We start from the raw sequence: 6,437 nt of genomic DNA, 5'->3' as shown, positions 1-6,437 counted from the left end.
AGTGTGCGGTGTTTGAAAGTTAATTCGAAAAGAAGTGGAATTAAAGTAACAAAAGATGTAGTTTAAAATGCTGTTAAATGCCACAGTGGTAAAATCCATAGCAAACCAATCTAAACCATGATTTTATAAGGTTTCTTTTCACCATTTGCACCCAAACCTTAGAACACAAATCTTATCCTTTTATTGTTAAACGACACTTTTTGAAGCACAGTCATTTAACGTCGAATTGCCATGCTTATTTGTGAAGTTAAGAGTACTAAGGGAAGTTTAAGCCCCATATAATTGAAAACATCAAATTATACACCCATGAAAATGGGATTTAGAATGGAAATAGCAGCTGATGCTTAAGTGAAACAGATATGATGCAGTAACAGCTAAGTACCTGATTTTTAGTTCTTCAGGTTACTCATTTATGCAGGAGTTACCAGTCCTGTAATTTTGAAAAAAGGTAAAGGTCAAGCATCTGATTTGCAAATCCATGTTCCTTGGTTATTGAATATATATCTCAATTCACATTTACATGTAAGTAATAAACCTGGAAATACTTTAAGCTGATTAAATGAAAATGGATTTCATCTTACAACATGCTAAAACCCACCTACAGAATAAATAACAAGCCCTTGAAGGAAATTTAAATAGAAAGTGATTAATACCTTAAACTGATGAATAATACAATTTTCTGAGAGGCATGCTAATGAATCAGACACCTCTGCTTGCAGTCAGTCCATGTGGGTGGGCCCTGCAGCTGGAACACCCTGGGCTGGGGTCCTGAGTGGGTGGAAAGGTCCAAACACACCCACATGGGGCTGCAGAGCAGGGCTGACCCTCAGCACTCCGTGTCCTTCACATCCTCCTTGGAAAATGCCAAAGAAGGACAAATATCATTGACCCCAGTGTTTGTGAAGAGTTCCTGCCAAGTTCCAGGCAAATCTGTAAAGAATAAACATGATTTTACTCAGATTCTTTGTCACTTCATTAGCAGAACCAAGTAGCAATTATGATTTACAGCTATTTTCTTAATTAGAAAACATTTTTATCAACCAGCTATTTGGTTTGTGACTTCTTTTAATTGCACATCTCAGTGAGGAACGTTGGGAAAGATGAAAGGGTCAAAACAAGGATCTTGGAGGATAAACTGTTGTCTTTAAAAGCAATCCCTACTGGAAGAAAATATGATGATGGAGAGGCCAGCAGTGCTAGGGTAAGCACAAGATAAGTCTCAAGCTATTTGAAGTAATGCTTCCTTTGATCTGCCAGGCCTTTCCATACATAAGGAAATTCAGTGGGGTGCTAAAGGCTCTGCTAATCTTCCTAATGATATGCTGAGGATGCTTAAGGCTGAGCTTAAAGAGGCCTTTCAGTGCAGCTTGATTTGTGAACTTTTGAAATACAGAGCTAGCCTTCCTCTCACAGATATTTGCAGAGCAGCTGCTCACATTAGCAAGTGAGTGGGCAACTGTGTGGATGAGCTCAGGCCAGAAAAGTTAAAAAGAGAACCTTGAGATGAGCTTTGCCTTCAGCAGGGCTGCCCTGGGCAGTGATGCTCTGGGGGTCCCACAGGGCTTCAGGAACAAAGTGTGTTAAGAACAAGGGTGGTTTAAAATTCTTGAGGAAAACAGGCAATCAAAGGGCTGGGCTGGCCAAAATCTTTGACAATTGTTATTTATCAGGCTGGTGGGTGCAGCACAACTGTGCTTGGGAAGACTCAAGATCCTCATTTAAACATCTAATTTTTAGGTCAACATTTAGCATTACCATGGCATTCAGGGCAGAATCAACATTTGACTAAGGAGCCTGAAAGTAAACTGGGGAGCCTTAATTTGTCAAGTTCAAGAATCATTTACAGGGGGAAAAAAAAGAAAGTGATATAGAGAAAGGTGTAATCCATGTTGGCAGCACTGAGTGGTTTGATTTTGCCTTGGGTGCCCAAACAGAGCACATCTGTATCCTTCAGTCCATCTGAGGCTCAGAGTGAGACCTGTCCCAGCCTGGCAAGGTGATTGTGGGCTGCACACTGTGCCCAGCACACAGAAACTCCTCACTGAGCCTGGCAGCCGTGGCACTTTCTTCCCAGGCAGAAAGGACCATCCTTGCAGGGCAGCACAGCCAGCTCTGCTCAGCCCAAGGGGTGCCCCAGGGGATACAGAGTGCCCCAGGTGCCCCAGAGCTGCAGGGTGAGGCTGGCACCACAGCAGCACGGTGAGACCTGGCTCCACAGCTGAACTGAGGGATGCTTCAGGCAGGATGGCACCAGAGGTGGGAGGACCACACACTGGGGGAACCAGGGTGTGCAGGGGGAATGAGGCACTGCTGGTGGCCCCAAACCATTGCCAGAATGAGCCAGGTGGTTGGCAGGGAGCTCTGGGACCTGGGGGATGAGGGTCAGCCACAGCCAGCTCTCTTCTTCAGACAAGCTGGCAGGGACAGCTCCCTCACTCCCAGCTTTTCTCCAAGCAGGTTTTTCCCAATCAGTCAATTTAAAAGCCCAGTGTGGAGCTCGTGGCAATAAATAGAAAAGCACCTTCCTCTCTCTGTTGGCAACACCTGCAGCCTACCTGCCAGTCTGTACAGCCAGTCTCCCTCTGAGGAGATTTAATATCCCTAAACTCAGGCTAAACCTTCATTTTCAGATTCTCTCAGTTGCCCAAGCTGGGCAACTCTCAGTTGGTTGTTCCATGAAAAATGAAATACCTTTAACATGAGAAATGTCCCACCCCACATTTCAGTGGTGAGGTTTAAAGCACATCTGTGGGAGGTAAGGGTTGGCTCCCATCAACCAAATAAAAAAGAATTATTCCTTACACTGCAGGTAAGAACTTTAATTGGTGGTCTGCAGGAAATGATTTAAATACAAGTATTGAAGCACTGCTTTGGAATTTGGCTGTCCTGGGTTGGCTATTGTCATTATTTATTTGGTCTTGTCTTATGTGGGGATTTGGGTCCCTGCATTCCTGAGGAAGGTGTCAGTGTTTTCACCTGGAATTACAGAGTGACATTCAACTGCTTCAATTGGCCTATTTTCATATCTGACTGCACATGAAAGGAAACCTTTCTAATTCTGTAAAAATGGATAAGTTTTGAGCAACTCTGCCTGGAGCTGACAGGCAGGGAATCCTGTGAAGCCAAACAGACTTAGGGCTGAGGTAGGAACCAGTCCTAATGCTGTTAAGGCTCAGTTTCTGTGCAGAAGCAGGGATGGAGGTGCTTCAAAAATTTCACTGGCAGGAGCCAAATACCTGAAAATATTGGACCACTGGAAACATTTCTTTGATTTTGAGGGGCCATACTTTAGATGTGGAAATCAGTACTTGTCTGCTGGTAGATGAACCTGTGTGTGACTTGAAAAACTTAGATTCATGGTTTATTCCACCAACATTTTGAGTATGGAGTATTCCAAATATATACTTGGGAGTTTTAGCAAAAATAGAAAAAATATTAATGTTTCTTATTCATTGCTTAGAAGAATTTTTCTAATGAATAAACATCTGTCTGTATCAGTAAAGAGACATCTCTAAAAACTATACAGTGAGCTGGTGAAGGGCAAGTATCCTTCCCTTTTTTTGCCTTCATGACTGGTGGCTTTACCTTTCCCAGCTGTAATCTGGAAACAGTAATGAAACAGAGGAGAGGGAGTCCAGTTAGAACCTCAAAAACATTTAAAAAATACACAAACCCCAGTTTTTATTCAGGGCACACTCTCCTTGCCTCACACTGAGCTGGTTTCCATGCAAACAGCCACAGAGGCAAAACAGGGCAGCCAAGTCAAAAGTGAGATCATGGAAACCTCCAATCATTTATTGCCTCACCTCAGAGACCTCTCAGCTTCATGTGGCTGCCACTTCCAGGCTTTAAAGTTTCCCCTGGTTTTGAGGCTTCCTGCAAACCCAGAATTGCCTCAGCCCTGACCCTGAATTCCCAAAGATCCCCACATTCCCCCAGAAAGGAAACGTCCCCAGATGATTCTGGGACACAATTACACATCCTCAAAAAGCATGGGGGCTGCCACTGCCTTTCAAAAATTAATCAGAGAAAAAAAGTCAGATTAAAAAAAAAAGATGATTATATCTTTTCTGTTCATGCTGGGTGAGATCAGGGCCACATCTCCTCGTTCTAACTCCTGACCAGCAGCCTGCAAATCCTCTCAGCTCTGGATTGCTGCTCTCCTCACAGCAGCTCCTGGTACCAAGGGTCTGATAGTCACTGCCACTGCTTTTGTTGGCTCATAATTCCTCTGAGGAGCACGTGGAGCTCTTTCTCAGAGGCAGGAGTTCACCACCACTCAGAAATATTTGGAAATGTTTATTTGTGTGGATGTGTATGAGTGCAGAGATAAGTGTGTGGGTGCATGTTTGTGTATTTAACCACACAGAAATAAACTTTTCTGGATGGAAGCTGATAATGGTCAAATAAAAGCAAGCACTGAAATGATTGCTAAAGTAATCAAAAGTCCTTTTTTTGTCCTCACAAAACAGCTCCTCGCTGATAATGCTGAATACTGATGTTAAAACCTGTAACTAGTGCATGAACATATGGAAAATTGTACTGGATCCCTAACTGGATAAGACAATGTTAATTGGGGCAGATCTTGTTATTTATATGAAGAAAAAAATTTAGTTGAATTTAAAGAGGTACAGGTTTCAGCCAGAGAGGAAACAATAAAAAAAAGAGCAGAGCTGGAACAACACCCAGGTTATGTTCACTATCATAATCTAACATGTAGGAGGCAACAACCAAAACATGAACATGCTGAAAATTGAACAAATCAGAAGAATTCAGAATTTTGTGCTGAGGAGGACATGTGGTTGTGTGGTTGGATGGCAGGATGGAGTGTCAGGACACTGCTGGCATCCAGCAGCAGATGAGGATCTGAATCACCCTGGCCAGTTTGAGCTCTGTGTGTTCCATGGAAACCAAAACGAGCCAGGCAGAGCCTCCCTGGAAACCATCCTTGGACTCTTTTCAAAGTCAGGTCATGGACAAAAATATTCCTCTGGAAAGTGCCTAACAGTGTATTTAGTGTGAAGACACTCAGAAACCTCCAGAGTTTCTGCAAAAGTAGTCCAGTGGTGCTGTGAGCAGCTTGAGGGCACTTCCCTCAAACCTCTCTATCCCCAGCAACCTTAAACCTCCAAATTCCTACCAGACTGACCCCTTATTGATAGCAAACATAAAGGGGCTGTTTTCTGAGCCTCTCTGCATTTTGTGAAGACCTGAACTGCAGAGGAGGCCAGAGGAGGACAGAAAATCTTGTGGGTGAATATTTAATTTTGTGGCAGGCAATGGCCAATCCTGGGTCAGGTTGCGTGGGGAAAAGATTTCTTCCTGTGCTTTTAGATGTGTAAAATCACACTGCATGAATGAAATTAGAAATTATTTCACTGGGCTCTGGTAAATGCAATAGCAATCTGATATAAGTTTGAGAAGAACCACATTCAAATGATTCCTATCTTCAAGTAATATTGATTTTCCATAATGGTTGTTGCTCCCTGATTATTTGCTGTTACTGAATTCCTTGTTAGCTGTGGTAGTTGCTTTGGCTGTTTTTAAGTTCTGAGCATTTTTATGCTCACAAGTAGTGCAGTCTTGCAGTTTATTTGCACTGGGAAGTTCTGGGAAGTGTGCAAATCTAAGCTGTGTAATTTGGGACAACAACCATTGTGTTGAGTGTGGATTCCATTTTTGTTTGAGCTTCTCCCATCTGACATTCCCTGCCTATGCATTTAGGAATTTTTTCTTGCTGCAGAGTACCCAAAATCTGAAAAACCTACTTGAATTCTGGGACTTTGGGGTCACATAAAAAAGCTCCCATCTCTCCACTCCACCCATCTGCTTTTTGCCAAGCTAGAGCTGTTTTCCATCCCTGTGGTAGGTGGCTGAGCCCTGTGAGCCCAACAGTGCTGCACAAAAGGCAGTGATGCCTCCTTGTAGGAAGGGAACACAGATGGGGAGATCTCTGATCTCTTCCTGAGGCAGAGGATTCATTTCCCAAGGACAAACAGCAGCCAGGGGTATGCACTGGCTTGATGCCATAAACATGGCCAAACGAGGGGGCTGCAGTTCTAAAGGAAAATGGCACTTCCCAAGGGAGCAGATAGATGGAAATGAAAATGTGAAAAAGCCCTGGAAATGATGAAAGGCTCTGATGGAAAGTGATGGAAAAGGGGAGGTTGTATGCACATGGCAGTTGACAGGTGAAAGCTGAGTTCCTTTTGGGTTTCTGTTTAGTTACAGATGTGGCAGGAAGTCCCAGTGGAATTTTAAAAATCACAGAAAGCACCCCAGGAGCAGTGGGAGTGTGTCTGTCACAGAACAAAGGCAGTGTTTGCACACTCTGACAGGGCAGCCGTTGATGTGCATGACAAGAGATGGAAAAAGGATCTTTGAGTTGAGCCACAGTTTGCTCTCAGAGTGTAGAAGGCTGAATCAGTTGCTTTTTT

This window comes from Catharus ustulatus, chromosome 8 (genome assembly GCF_009819885.2).
Source record: "Catharus ustulatus isolate bCatUst1 chromosome 8, bCatUst1.pri.v2, whole genome shotgun sequence".
Classification (NCBI taxonomy): domain Eukaryota; kingdom Metazoa; phylum Chordata; class Aves; order Passeriformes; family Turdidae; genus Catharus; species Catharus ustulatus.
Note: the sequence above shows the minus strand (reverse complement) of the source record.